Below are 16,386 nucleotides of genomic sequence, written 5' to 3'. Positions count from 1 at the left end.
ATCATGATGTTCTATGATTCACAGCTATTTAACACTAGCAATTTACAAGTGCTAAAGAAATTGAGCAAGGGAGACGGGCAACAACTCAAAATAATTTTTAGAAGTGATGCAATTTTCTAATCCAATTCCCTTTTCTTCTTTTATTTGATTATGAGTCTAACTCATTGTCCATATTTACTGACTGTCCAAGGTACATATTTGGAGTTAGTCCATTCCTGGAAAATGAAATATGTCATCTATTTTGTGGACTAAATAGTCTTTTGTGGATTGGTCTGTGAACTTAATCACCAAGTAAATGATTACTGGTTTCAAAAAAAATAACTTACAAATGAACTTTGGACCATAATACATTTATAAAGTGAGGGTTGCTAATATGTTTCCCTTGCTGTCTGAATTAAAATACTCAGATTAATCTGTGAATTTCATCAGTTTAAGAGTTCCCTCCAGGGATTCAAATAGTGATCTATGAATGCCTTCCCATATCCTCCTAAGAGTTTACAAGAGGGGACCTCCAAAGTCTTCCTTACATTTTCTTAATATGGCAAGGCTACCAACTGAGAAATGTAGTTGTCTACCTGTCATGCCTCACTCTTGCCTCATAACCAGCTCATCTCCTCCAAACAAAAATGATTTGATGATATCCCTTATTCCTCTTCTTCCTCTTCTTCCTCACCGTAAAATATAAGAAAATATTTCTTACTTTTAAAACTCAATTTTAATTTCATATTAGTTAAATACTATTGGCACAGAAAAATGAGCATTTACTGAAATTCTTAGCCTTTTATCTTTCGATCATGGCCAAAATGTCAAGACGTACAACTGATAGTGTATTTAGGAACTATATTTAATGTGAATTCTGATGTTTTCTGTTTTATATTTGCTATCTAAAACTTGATATCCTATATTTAAATCTACTCCCTCAGCATATAATTTATATCTTGTAGTGTTTAGTCATACATTTAGTGCTTAACCATAAATAATTACATGCCAATTATTAGTTTTTTAAGCAGTCTAGGTTATTGGGCAATTTGATTTATTCCTAATAAATGTCCAAATAAATGAAATAAAGCAAAACTCTCAAAGATTATTCTAACTACCCAAAAACAAAAAAAATAAAGTGAACAAAATATTATTCTTTTCTCTGATAGCTCATTGAGGTGTGAAGATAACACTGAATTCTGAAAGGCTATACTGGTGGAGCACAAGCTCTGATAGATTCTTCCAAGATAGAGAAGCTACATGCCTGTGCCTCCACAATTAGAGACAGTTATGGAATTCCTGCAACAAGTACTTAGGTCCCAAGATGTCCCTGGCTTACAGGGTGGGAACTACAGAACCATACAGTGTGACCCCAAGACTTAGTGCTATTTAAGCTATTCAAGCTGCACTAAACATTTTAAAGGTGAAAATTGCACTAAGGGTTTGGAGACACACTATATTAAAATTTTAAATTATTCTATTCTTATTTTTATTCCCAAAATACCACCACTCTGGGCCCTGATGCAAATGATAATTTGTGTGTGCATGAGTGAATGTGTATGTGTAAGAAGGCACAATTTATATTTAAGTGAGATAAGTGTGTAAGAGAGGTATAGATGAAGTATTTGTAGAGCTCAGAGAAGGGAGAGAGTGTGACTGGGAACTGAATAGGAGTGGACGCTGTCTTTAGCTCTCTCAACCTATTTTATTTTAAATGAGAAATAGCCCCCACTTTATCCATTAATCTTTCATTGGCTGATTTTCTAATGTGACAGTGGTGTAGGCTATGTATGCACTTGATAAGTAACCCAGAGTCAAGCAACAGGTCGCAAAATGCAGCAATAGGACCACAGGAAACTGAAGTATCACCTCAAACCCACCAGATTTACAAGATGACAGGAAAGGAAATCCCCCTGGAGGGGATGCAGAAAAATAGGTACACTAATGTACTGTTGGTGGAGCTATAAATTAGTCCATCCATTCAGAAGAACAATTTGGAACTATGTGCAAAGAACTATACAACTGTGCATGACCTTTGATCCAGAAATACCACTGATAGGTCTATAACCCAAAGAGATCAAAGAAATGGAAAGGTACCTATATGTACAAACATATTTGAAGCAATTCTTTTTGTGGTGGCAAAGAATTACAAACGGAGGATGCCCATCAATTGGTTGAATGGCTGACCAAATTATTGTACATGGATAAGATGGAATACTATAAGAAATGAGGAAGGAGAGGATTTCAGAAAAATGGGGAGACATATGAATTGATGCAAAGTGAAGTGAGCAGAACCAGTAGAACAATCTCTTTGGTAACAGTAATGTTGTAAATATAATCAATTGTGAAATACTTAGTAATTATGATAAATACAACGATCCATCATAGTTCCAAAGAACTCATCACGAAAAATTTTATTCACCTTCACAGAGAGAACTGATGAACACAGCATGCAGATTGAAGCTTATTTTTTTCTTTCTTCATTTTTCTTGCTTTTAAAAAAATGTGACTAATGTAGAAATACTTTTAGCATGACTTCATGTGTATAATGTTAAATGAGAAATATGGGTGTTCAATGAGGACTAGCACCTTTGGTGTGAGAACTTGACAAGCTCTTTTTCAGGGATGCTCATCCACTTTTGGTATCCACTTGGCATTCAACTCTCAACTGTGGCTCCAAGAAGTTGTGGCATGCATAGTGGTCACACACCTGTAAACTGTCTCAGCAGATGGGTTAAATCAGATTGATTATAACTGATGGGCCACAAACCTGTTGGTGAATTAGGAGGGTATCTAACCCAAGCATGTGAAGACTTCCCCCAGTTGAATAAGTAGATGAGAAAAATTTGTTCCAACAGATATCCAGGTAGCTGAAGCAGGCTCTGTGGAATACTTATAACTTGGTCAGGCATTTAAGTTGCCAGAGTCATCCACTGCATCCTTGGCCATCAACAGTCCCCTTGACTTTTGTCCTACCACTGGACTTCAATGACTCTGGAAGAGAGAGTGAGACTGACAGCTTTGTGCAACTCTGCCTCACTTAAATTCAATTCATGTCATTGGCACTATTTAATAATGAAGGATGAATAAGAACAACATGTATAATACGCATCATGGTCCTTGCTTTCTCAATAGGTATAGAAGGAAGTGGAAGATGGAAAGGATTGGGAATTGAAAATAAAATTAAAAATAAAAGACCATAGCAATACCAGGTGCTACTTTATAATGATTGAACTAGCAAGGGAATATAATGTAGAAGTTGTACATCAGCGGATTCTATCTCAGGCACTATGGAGCAGTAGTAATCTGTGGCCTCCATCCATGAAGCTCCTTGGTTGTATTCCATCTCATTCTCTGCTTCTTGTGCCCACAATGAGAAGCAGTATCTTTCCCTGGGAATCTGACAGCTCGAATCCTCAGAATTGGTTGCTGCTAGCCAATAGGGAGATCAGTATCATGGACTTCTTCTGAAAGCTGTCAAGCACTCCAAATCCTTATACCTCAGTACAAGAAATGTTTAAAGCTCAAATCCAATGAATGGGGAAAAAAAGATATCGAATTCAGTATGTCATAGTATCAATTTTGTCAACACTGACTTCTTACATGACTTTTTTGAGCCATGATTTTGTGGTCAGTGAGCTCCTGATGGTGATAGCCATGAAAAAATAGAAAGGAAGGAAATAAGCACTTAGAAGCACTATGTGTGAGGCACTCTGCTAAGTACTTTAAAAATAGCTCATTTTATCCCCACAAGAACTCTGGGAGGTAGGTACTATTATAATCTCTATTTTATAGTTGAGGAAACTGAGACAAACAGATATTAAGTGGCTTGCTCAGGGTCATACAACTAGTAAATGGTTGAGACCAGATCTGAACTCAAATCTTCTTGATTCTATACCCAGCACTCTACACATTGTCTCACATCTAACCGCCTCAGAAAATGTGATTGTCAAAAGAATTGTTATTCCTCTTTCTATTTTCAAACTACCACCACTCTGGGCCCTGGTGCAAAGAATAACTTTAGGGGCAAGATTAGAAGGCATCAGTTATACTTATAAACACAGAGGTTTAGGAACTTATTTCCAATCCCAGTGTGGGTAGGGGGCACACTGAGAAGCAAATTCCCATCCTCCCTCTCTTCCTGAAGAAGAAACATTCAAGATTGCTTTTTGTTTATTTGATTGAACAATATAGTCTATGAACATTCTTTTTATGTATATCACTACTGTGTATAGTCCATCAGGAAATGGAATTTGTTTATTAGGAATCATTTTCAAGTGTTCCCAACTTATCAGGGACAGTTAATAAAAATGGAAGGGCACATTGAATCTGGACATAAACATTCCCTATGCTGCACTAGGGTAGTTAATTTTTGTTTCAATAGATTGGCAATTTAAGCATCAACACAGATGTCTCTCTCACACCCTCTGAGTACTGGTTGTTGCTTTTAAGACATCCTATGGGATATTTAATGTGAAAAGATTAGCTCAAATCTCAGTAAAATTAAATGAACAGAGAAGTCACATTAAGGCCTAATAATCAGATAATGATGTGTTCCTTTTGCTCATAGGTCATTTTAAAGAATCCTCAACCTAGGGTTCTGAAGGAGACATTTGGACATAGTCACAACAATCCTTTTGCATAACAAATACTGAAAAAAGAGCTAATTCTTTTGTGTTAAGCTAATTCATGATTATGAGCTCTTTCACCTTTGCCCAATAATAATAAAAGGCATTGAGAGATGTTTTGATAGCATATGTTTTTATAGTGTTACAATTATTTCATTTTGTGTATCATGAGTATTTATCGAGAGCATTTCTGTGTGTATATATATATATATATATATACATGTATATATGTTATATATGCAAATATGTGTAATATGTAACAGGCAGTTCTGGGATATGTCACTTAGTAGAGTAACCTTATTTTCTCAGCCAAAAATAAAGTTTTATTCAAATGCGGGAGGCAACATGTAAATAAATAGATACCCTCAAGATTATCACAACAAACTCTTGCAGATCTCATTAAGATGCAACTTTTTGAATATGGTCTATTGATAGACTCAAGAGCTATAAATGGACAAAATTGTGCCTAGGAGTAATTCAACTGGGGTGGGGGAGGGGCGAAGTGATGCAGGTGTCGGTCTTGAGGGAATGTAGCAAATGCTAGGGTAAGTATTGGTGGCACAGAAGAAAGGTGCAGTTGTACTGGCAAGAGTCTTCGGAAGTGGTTTCACTTTGTGTACCTGGAGGACTCAAGTAGGCAGGACACAGAGAAGTTTGTCTTCCTGGGGAGGAATCATGCCTTTCCTGATTCTAGTGCTCTGGCAAAAAGCCCCATTTGTTCATAACAGTTATAGTTCAATAACAGTGACTTAAAGTTCATGACATTTTTAGTTGGTTTGCTCAATAATTACCAAATTGAGATTGGGTTGTTCTTTAGGTAGAGAGATGACAGGGTAAATGGAATGTTTGACCTGGAAGCAAGAAAATCTAAGTTCAAATACAGCCACAAATACTTAATTAGTTGTATAACCCTGGGCAAGTAATTTGACCTCTCTCTCTGTCTCACCTACCTCCCAAGGTTATTGCAAGGATAAAATGAGATAACATTTGTAAAGTGCTTTGCAAACCATAAAGCACTAATAGCTATTATCATTTATTATTATTATTATTGTTTTCACTCCTGGGAATTTTTGACATAGTCTTTTTGTCCCTCAGTCAACACAGAGTTTTTTCTAAGAATTTACTGATGTTTTCAGCAGCACTAGATATGAAAGCTTTATGTAAAACATAAGAATGTATTCACCATCTATTTGGAGGGCTCACTGGTTCTCTAATCTTTTGGTATTAGATATATGATGCTTTTTGTTAAGAAAAATAGGGTTACATTACATTAGAGAAGAAGCTGGCAAAGTGCTTTGACAGTAAATCATGAACTGCTATGAAGTATTTGAGCCACTAATTATGGATCACTTCAGAACCAACTCTTTTCTAGTTTTAAAGACAAGCTAGAGTTTTCCTCACCTCCCTTGAAATGATCATTCTGTCATCCATTATATAAATGGTTTGAAAGCTTTTTGCTTTACATTTGATCCAACTTGCATTTTCTTTGTGTTGGACTTTTTTTTTAACAATATAGATGAACATACGATCAGAAATTTTTCACATGCTCCTTCTGGGGTTCTCCATTTATATAAAGTGTTCGCAAACATTCAAGTGTTAATTTATATTTTTTGGGGGAAAGAACCCAAGATATTTTTAAATTTTTATTGTGTGATGCTCTGTAAGAATCAACCTGTTGGGGCAGCTGGGTGGCACAGTGGATAGAGCACTGGCCCTGAAGTCAGGAAGACCTGAGTTCAAATGTGGCCTCAGACCAAACACTTGACACGTACTAGCTGTGTGACCTTGGGCAAGTCACTTAACCCCAATTACCTCACCAAAAAAAAAAGAATCAACCTGTTGTACAACCTGTATGTGTGTGTGTGTGTGTGTGTGGCCATAGCCAGTGAGTACTGAAAAGGTTGGATTCCAACAAAAGCTTTTCCTTCACTACAAGTCTAATACCCATTTCCAATTCATGATATTCTTGATGGGAATATAAAGAAGGGAGTGGCAAGCTTTTACAGATTCTTGATTCAAGATTGATTTCAAGATTCTTGAAATTTTCTCAGAATTTGCTTAAATCTGTATAATAAGAATTGATCAAGTTTGATGTGAAAGCTCTGGACTTTGAAGCAACAGCAATTCATTCTTGCTCAGTGTGTCTCCTGAATCCTGCATCCTGAAGCAGGTGTATATCTGGCATATGAGACTTTTCTTCCATTCTTATGACCATTTATTTCCCTTAAGCAATACCTGTGTTAGGATAGCTGGAGGCTGCTTATCCTCTTTTTCACTGTGTTTTGGATTTCTTGTTGGGCCTAATGTTTCTTAAGGCGCTCAGATATTTCATTCTTCCTCTCATCCACCTCCGTAAGACTATGGGTATCCTCTTCTTCATCACTCAAAAATTCACTTGTTTCTTGAAAATTGTCCTCAAACATTTCTTTTGACATTTCCACTTATTCTGTCCACATGCCAGCCCACATCCAAGGTACTTTCTTTTCCTCAAGCATTGGCTTCTGAACATCTTTTAAACTTCCATGTACAAGTTTCATATTCTCCTGGAGCTTTTTCCTGTAGTCCTCAACAGTCTCTTCTTTGGGGCAGATTGTGTGAGCCTCATGTTCCTGGGATTATGAGAGGAATGCACATAGTAAGGTCTTATCATCCATATAGAACAGCTTCTGAGCCTCCTGGTGGCTGTCACTTTTGCTATTTCCCTAAGGTCTCTCCCGATGTTGTTTGTTGGTGGCAGCAGGCTTCCTTTTCTTTGAGGTGGATTTAAAAGTCTCAACTGGGAGATTTCCTATACTCAGGATGGGAGAAAACCATGGAAACTTTGCTGAAGCCACTGAGACAAGATTGGCAAACACTGTATCCATGGTCAATGGTCACTGACCCTATAAGATAGTCATGACAAGTGCTTCAGGTGAGTACATCCTAGAGACCTTTAATAATCTGTTAAGAAGCCATGAGCCTTTAACATTCCTGTTGGCAGCTTTCTTTCAGGAACTCAGATCCAGGAGGATAGTAAGCTCCAAGCAGGAATGTTCCAAAAGTGTTAATATAAACATTAGCCAACTAGCTATGATTTCTTGCCTTTTCATACCATCATATTTTTTTATTTATACTGAATTATTTATTTTGTTCTTTGATCCCTGAATTTCCTTAAATTTTTGGTTTTCATTTTCAATTATTATTGAAAGATATCAAGAATTTCTGATATAATTTTTCCAGACTGCATTCCTAATTTCTTTTTCATTGCCCTTAATCAGGTGACACAGTATTCAAATTTTCTATGTGTATTTGCCATCTACAGAGTGATTTCATCTGCCATTTTCTTTCTATAAGTCTTGAGTAATTTTCTCAAGTAGCTTTTTGCCAAAGATGTGATTTTTTTTACTAAGAGTATTACTAGATCTATCTTTCCTCATATGGTCCTTACCATGATAAGGACTATTGAAGATACTATTGTATGCAAGTCCTGAAAATATTTTTATATTCTGTATCAAATGTTGTAGGATAATGTGTTTGTTAATGATGGATTTAACAGATCAGATTTTTCAAATATCCCATGACACCACCCACTTTTTTTTGGATCTGTTAGTTGGATTCATGTCATCCATTGGCTTTTCAAAATTTTATTCCGAGTATATCCATAATTTTTTCAAAATATCTTAAGATATTGTTGTGATTTTTGCCATTCCTTTTGTGACTGAGCAGCACTTCTGAATGTTATGTGTAGTGTTGCTTTCAAATGCCTTTTATTTTATCATTTCTTGCTTCAGTTTTAATCAATTCCTCAATATCCATTCTTATTTCATCAAATCTGGGCTTAGGAAAGAAGTTGTTTCTTACATTAACCTACATTGGTCTGTAATATATATTTTGTAATGTGGAAGTGAAGAAATTATTGACAATCAACAGTAGAAGTCTTTTTTATGTATATGTTGAATTCTGTTTTCAATTTTATTATGTATTACTTGAAAATAAAAAAAAAATTCCAGTCCATTTCATATGGACTCAACCTTTGCCTACTTTTGTTGTCAGTTCCATCTGTACTAGGCCACTTCCAGCATGAAGGAGCTCCATTTCTTTTGTTTTCCTCTGTGTGAAGTTGATCATTACAATCGTCTTCAACATATGCTGCCCTGCCAATTTCTTAGAGTCATAGCAACAGTTATACCATGCTGGCAGAGCTGCTAACCTCAGTAGTGGTATTGAGAGAGGTGATTAGCCCAATTCATGGTTCTTTCCCATACATACATACTTTATGGCATGTTCAATGGGGTAGGATATCCTCCTTCTTCTCCTCCTCTTCATCATCACTGATGATGATGATGACACATTTGTAGGAATGGACAAGTTGCAATCTGTACCCTCGGTGGGAGTACTCAGATCAATGAGATTATAGATCCACCATTAAAGTGTTCAGTATATTGTAGACCTGGCCAAGAGCATAGATCAAACCACCAATAACTATGTGGCTATTCATTTCAGCACACAGATAAATGATATACATTGATAATTTAACAAAATCCTTTCAATCATGTAAAAAAAAAGTTAACTCAATAAGCAATCCCTGTGTCTAATCCCACTGCAAATCACCTTAAATCTTCTGAAAGTTTGGAGGGATACCTAACAACATTGGAAGGGGAGAAGCAATGGTGCTGATCTTTGTCCCTCATTTCCTGATGCCACAACTTCCCTTTACACTAAGATGTTGTTGTTCAGTCATTTTCAGTTATCTTCAACTCTTCATGACCCCATTTGGTTGTTGTTATATCTTCAAGCATGGTGATGTGTGGGTTTGATTTGCTTGACTCTGTTATAAGGATTATGATTTTCTTTATTTGTGGAGAGGGAGCTAGTAATAGTGTTGCAAAAAATAAAGAAAGAATGGGGGTCACTGAAGCATTTTAATGCACAAGAAAAAACAGAAGGAAGTTCATAAGGAAACAGAAATTAAGACAGCTTTGAAAATAGTAGATTCGTACACATAAACACATGTACATACATATTTAAAGCAATCTATATATAACAGAAATCCATGATTTTACATATAATGCTCTTTTTCAGGTCTATTTAGTCAATGGGAATGTTCTTTTTGGAAGTTCATTAAATCCAAAATAAAGTTTAATTTAAAAAATGAGAAGTTATTCCATAAGATGTTTTGTGGAATAATAAAGTTGAGTCATATTTAAAAAAAACCTCATTGTCCCTTATATTTGTTGACACAATTTCTAGATTTTAGTTTAACTTACATTTGAAACAGGAAGAATTTCTTCCAAAGCATTTTTACTTAAGGATAGCCACAGATGACTCTTTGAAAAATCACTGAAGACGCAGAGGGGTCCCCAAAGATTTGTAAGACCTCTGAAAGAACATGTAGATATTAAGGCAAAGGTATTAATATGAATTCCACAAGAGATAATTTTAGTAATATATTAAAGAAATGAATGGAACACAGGCAAATAGCGTTTCTTTCATTTAGAAAGAAAATCAACCCCCATGGAATTAACTTACATAAACAGATACTGTTTTTACATGGAGTGAGGTAATCAAATCAGGAGCAAAATTCTCATTGAATTTATTCAGCCTCTTCTCTCAGTACATACCCACATTGGAACTTACTCTGGCTTCTGAAACAATATTTCTGGTTTAAAACTTATAATTCAATTTTATTCAATTGTTCCATGTGGAAACATTTATTATCCATCCAAATTTGTTCTCCAAGAATTTATTCATAAAAATAAATAACAAATGGTACTTGTTTTTGCTCAATTTAGTTTTGAAATATTGCTAAAGCAATCTTGCTTATAGAATTCATTTTAATTGTGTTGTTATATATATCAGAGAAAAGTATATCTTCCCTTTTCCAAGTCCCTTCTGAATTCTGTTCAGATGATAAATTCCTCATGGTACAACCAGGAACTCTTTCCTTAAACCACCACCAGTAACAGAATTTCAAGATTTGCACAGTCTTTGAAATTGAGGTTTCTGAGACAAAACAAAGTCCCTCCAAAGTGCCCTGAAAGCTGGAAATATTCACATATGAGTGCAGTGGATTATACATTCTTTAGGGACTCCATGGCAGATGCCAGAATAATATGGTACCAGTACTTTCAGTCTCTATGCTACGGATTACAAATCGTCTATTCTTGGGCATGTCATACACTTTGAATAAATTATTTACAATTTTCCGCAAGGGATCATTGTATTTATCCATGTAATGCTAAATTTATGTGTATATCTGTTATTATTATATAACACATACATTTTTAAAGAACTAAATTAATCCTATATTAAAGAAAGAATATTGATGAATAAAAGTCAGCTGTCATGACTAATTTTTTAACTAAAACCCTTATAGGTTAATCACAATAAAACTTGTTTTCCCTCTGGATTTTAATGGTTAATTTTGAAATGGTGCAAACTATCAGCTAAAAACAATCAAATTATGCTTTATATTTTCAAGAACCTGTAAGCATGTCACCTGTTTCATCCTTCTGCATCCCTAAATTACCAAGCTCATTAATATCATGCCAAAGTCAAAAGAATCTTGAATTTATGACTATCTAGTGTCAGAATGGCTTTTTCCCCAGAGGAATATCATATAGTCTTACGAAATGAGGAAAATTATAATTAAACTAGTATGGAATTAGAGTACTCCATAATCTGCAACCATAAAGTTTGATAGAAACAGAAACAACTGATTATTAATGACTTGATTAAGTAGATGGGGTGTAGAAGAGGGCTTTAGTCAGGAGTGTGCTGGTAAATGTTCAGCAATTGGCTCTGCAAAAACACATGACACACTTTTAATTTTAATCTGCATGATTAACATTTTCTCCATTATTTTCCTAAGTCTAGGTAATCAACAAAATAATAAATCAAGCCCTGACTTGTAGCATTTGCTGATTTCTGGGTTGCAAATACTCATCCCCAAAATTTAAATGTGAATTTTCTCAAGCCCCTATAGTACTATGAGATGACTTTAGCACACCCCTGGCTTTAGCTCATTTCTATCTGGAGTATTTCTAATGGGATTCTTCATTATGCATAATGAATCAAAAAAATTAAACTTTAGTTCTTGAAATAACTCAATGACTCAAAATAGTGGAAATAGGGAAAAGAGTAGAATAACTTGAGCATGTGGCCACTACAACAACACTTTAATTCAAAACTCCAATTTTGTTACCATTATGGAAGGGATAAAACTGGAGAGTGTCCTATAAATCTCAATCTAGTGAAATTATTTTGGTCATCCACCAGTTTTGGAGAGAAGAAATCACTCTGGGAACTCTGAGTGGTATGTCAACTACTTGGGACAAGCAATAATTGTGATATAGTTTCATTTTGTGACAGCCATGATCATAAGTGAGCACTTTTACTGAAAATACCAGATGAAACTGGATTAAACTAGCTGCCCTACCTTTAGTTATTTCTCATGCTGAATTTCATGACATACACGTTTCATTGTTTTCTTGTTCTGTTTTTAATTCTATGATTATATTTGAATGGATATGGAAATGTGTAAAAGTTGCAGCTCTACAACAACACCTTTGGATAACTGTTTGAGATATTTCAGTGGCCGTTGGTCTCAAGAATTCAAGTATTTGAAGGATCATTTAAATCCAAGAAGAAACAAGATCAGTCATATCAAATTACAAAGGAAAACACAGCAAAATAAAAACAAAAACAAAAAAACAAGCAAATAAACACAAGAGCTAATAAGAAAAAAACAAAGACCTCTGGAAAGGTTGTTCACGATTCCTCTCCTGTGCTGCTTAGGCTTCTTATAATTGTGAGAAAATAGACAAGATCAGCTTTTTTGTTGTTGTTTTTTTAAACTACCTATTGTTAAGGGGGAAAATGTTTGTCATGGGCAAGATAACACAAAAACTAGAGTATTGAAGATTGGAAAAAGTAATTTTTAATAATGAAACCCAGTTTTTCATTCAAGGCCATACACCCAAACTGCTGTTAGAATCTGAATGAACTTATAAAACCTGGGCAACTTCATTAGATTGTAATATATCTATCCAAAGTGTTTTGGGGATTTTTGACTTCTAAGGGACCTAGAAGGCTTGTTCCCACCAAAGGAATAGTTCACTCTGATAAATATACTGAGATAACAAGAAGCAAAATTGTTCTGGAATTACACAAATTCTCAAATGAAGATAGAACGGCCTTGCACTATGCCAGAGATCACAATACATTAATGAATACATCTAAGAAATAGATAAACATGGTTCTATAGCCTGGGAACTTGCCTAATGTTAACCCCATGAAAAACCTTTGGGCTATAATCGAAGCTAGACTTGGAGAAATAAATGGTTGTCAAAAGTATGCATAATATTTAATGTGATAAAAGTGTGCTTTCTTAATGAAGAAACATGTGATTTCCTTGTGAACTCAATACCAAATATTTTTTTAAAGTGATTGTAGCAAATTGAAATATCATATATTGAGGGTTTTTTAAAGAGGTTAAAATAACTATGAGGTTTATTGGGTAAGTCAACATATTTAATTATTTTACTTTTTCTCAAATAGTATGCAGACCACTGTAGCTCCTGTAGTTCAGAACAACAGAGAGAAACATTAAATACATTAGGTGGGTAGTGTTTCCCAAGAGTATTATGGCAAAATGATATGTCCCCATATATAGGGAAAGAAAAGATGGAAAGGCATATTAGGGACTTCCAAAGCAATCAGTAGTGATAGAGTCCCAATCCACCTTAAACTATATGGGTTTTATAGTGTGAGTAAAAGATATATGGTACTGAGTGTCTTAGCACTGTGACTGTTACAAAAAGAGAGTCACAAAATCTCAGTGCTAGCAAGGGCCTAGTCAAACTAGTCAAGTAGGCAAAACTTTAGGGAAAAAAGAATGATTTCTAAAGTGTTCTAGAAAAAAATGTTTATCTAATTTCCTATAAAAGACCACCAGTGATGGAGAGCTCATCATCCTTCAAGACAGCCCTTTCTACACTTACAATTCTAATTGTTTGAATTATCATGGTTTCCAACCCCTTTATCATTTTGACTGATCATTGATTTTCTTTTTAAAATAGGGAGCTCAGAACTGAATAAAATACTCTAATTATGGTCTACCCAAAGTGGTAAGACTCTAATATACATCTTTCAAGACATGACGCTTGTTTTTGTAACATAGGAGAACATTACTTTGGGGGCTATTGTTTTAGAGTGTTTGATTATATTGAACTTTTAACTCAGTAAAACTCATGTACTATTTTCCCTGTAACTATTATCTAAGCATGTGTCTGCCATTCTGGATTCATGAAGTACATTTTCAGTTGAGTAAAACAATATCTTTGTTTCTTTAATTTTATCTAATTTGATTCAGCCCACTGTTGAAGCCTTATTAGGTATTTTAGATCCTGAATATCTCATCCAGCATCTTAGCTACCTCTTCCAGTACGTTTTCTATGGTTTTATTTCAATTCTTGATGGATATCTTTTTAGATACCACCTTGCTCTGGCCTTTACATCAAGAATCCTTAGAAGTTTAGGTATAAAATGTATCATTTTGATAACATTAAATTAAAAAGATTTTGTACAAATAAAATGAATGTAGCCAGGATCAGAAGGTAATGAGAATGTTGGGGGGAAATTTATAGACATTTTATCAGATGGAGGACTTATATCTAAAATATATAAAGAAATTTGTCCAATCTATAAGAATACAAGTCATTCTCCAATCAATAAATGGTCAAAGGATATGAACAATCAATTTTCCAAAGAAGAAATCAAAACAGTTTATAGTCATATGAAACAAATGATCTAAAGCATTATTGGTTAAAGAAATGCAAATTAAAACAATCTTGAGATATCATTATATACTTACCAGACTGGCTAAAATGATAGAAGAGGAAAGTGATAAATGTTAGAGAGGATGGGGAAAAATTGAGATGCTAATTTATTGTTGGTGGAATTGGGAACTGAATCAATCATTTTGGAGAGCAATCTGGAACTATGTTCAATGAGTTATAAAACTACTTATGCCCTTTTACCCAGAAATACTACAACTTCTTCTGTTTCCAGAGATAATTAGGGAAAAAGGAAAAGAAACTATATGTTCTAAAATGTTTATAGCAGCTCTCTTTGTGGTGGCAAAGAATAGGAATTTCAGGGATGCCCATCAATTGGGGAATGGCTGAGCAATTTGTGGTACATGATTGTGATGGAATAGTACAGTGTTAGAAGGAAAGATGAGTTCAATGATTTTAGAAAAATGTGAAAAGACTTGCATGAAATAATGAATTCTGAAATGAGTAAAACCAAGAGAATGTTGTATACAGTAACAGCAATATTGTTTTAAGAACTACTTTGAGTGAATAAGTTATTTTAACTGTTTAAATACCCAAATTAACCATAAAGGACATATGAAGAAAGATGTTATCTGCATTGGGGGGGGGAAACTGATAAATAGAAGTATGTACATATATATATATATGTGTGTGTGTGTGTGTGTATGCACATATATGTGTATGTGTATGTCTATATATATATAGACATACACATACATATGTGTGTGTTCCTATTTGTATCTAATGGTAGCCATCTTTAGGGTTCAGGGAGGGAGAAAAGGAAAAAAGAAATTTACATGATAATTTTGTTTTATATTTGAAAGAAATAGAAAGTTGTGCATAGTAGATTTACAGTTTCATATGCAATCATTTTTATTGTACTATGTTATGGAAATGCTTGCTTTATTACATAAATTAAAAATAAAATTAAAAAAGGAGAAAAAAAGAATCCTTAGAAGTTCTTTATTCCATTAAAGATCCATATTTCTTCAGGAACATGCCATGCTAACTTTCTAACAAACTTTCATTCTACTTTGACACAGACAACTGACCAGTGGATAAGGAGAGTGGTATAGGTATAATTTACTTAGATTTTATCACAGCATTTGACATAGTCTGGAATGCTATTTTGATGAACAGGATGAAGAGATGTGGACTAGATTGTTATAGAATTAGGTAAATTTGAAACTGATGGAGTGACTACAGCCAAAGTGATTCAATGTCAAATTGGAAGGAGATTCCCCAGGGATCTATAATTGGTCCTATTCAGTTCAATATTTTCATCAATAACTTGAATAAAAACAAAGGTAGCATATGCTAGACACCTGGGAGGAACAATTAATATACTGGATGACAGGGTCATAATTTTAAAAAAATCTTGACAATGTTGGGCTGAGTCACATAAGATGATATTTACATAGGAAAATGTCATATTTTGGTCAAAAAAATCAAACAGGAAGTTTTCCGTAATAACCCTGATTTGTCATAAACTAGTACCACGAAACAGTATTCGAGTCATTCATATCATTAGAAAACTAAAACCAGGCTTTTCTTGGACATTCTCCAAGGCAATGTAAACTTAAAAATGAAATTATAGATCATAGGTCAGAGTATTAGAGCTGGAAGGGACTTGGGGATCACCTGGTCTAACCTCCTCATCTTATGGATGAGGAAACTATTAGCACAAAAAAGTGAAGGGACCTCCCCAACATTTCACAGTTAGCAGGTAGCAGTAAGGATTGAAACCTAGGTCTTCTTAGTTTCTTGCCTCTAAGCCAAATGTTTCTCCTACTCCATCATGTTTCAATACCTATTCATTATGTCAATTCATTTAAATGTTCCTTTTGGGCTAACAGATAATAATTTGAAGAGTCTGAGCATCAGGCACAACAGATGTACTTGAATCAACATTGTATACCCACTGAATTATGCCGATTGTAGAGGCTGATGACAAAATAAGGTTT

The 16,386-nt window shown here is 34.6% G+C and overlaps 1 pseudogene; it reads right to left on the bottom strand.

Moving 5' to 3' along the window:
• Positions 1-5,073: 5,073 nt before the first annotated feature.
• The window catches only part of LOC114053996, a 75,676-nt pseudogene continuing 64,363 nt past the window's right edge, over positions 5,074-16,386 (bottom strand).

The sequence above is a fragment of the Vombatus ursinus genome, unplaced genomic scaffold, assembly GCF_900497805.2.
Source record: "Vombatus ursinus unplaced genomic scaffold, bare-nosed wombat genome assembly UNPS02014812.1, whole genome shotgun sequence".
Taxonomy (NCBI): Eukaryota; Metazoa; Chordata; class Mammalia; order Diprotodontia; family Vombatidae; genus Vombatus; species Vombatus ursinus.
Note: the sequence above shows the minus strand (reverse complement) of the source record. Positions and strands in the feature narration are given on the sequence as shown.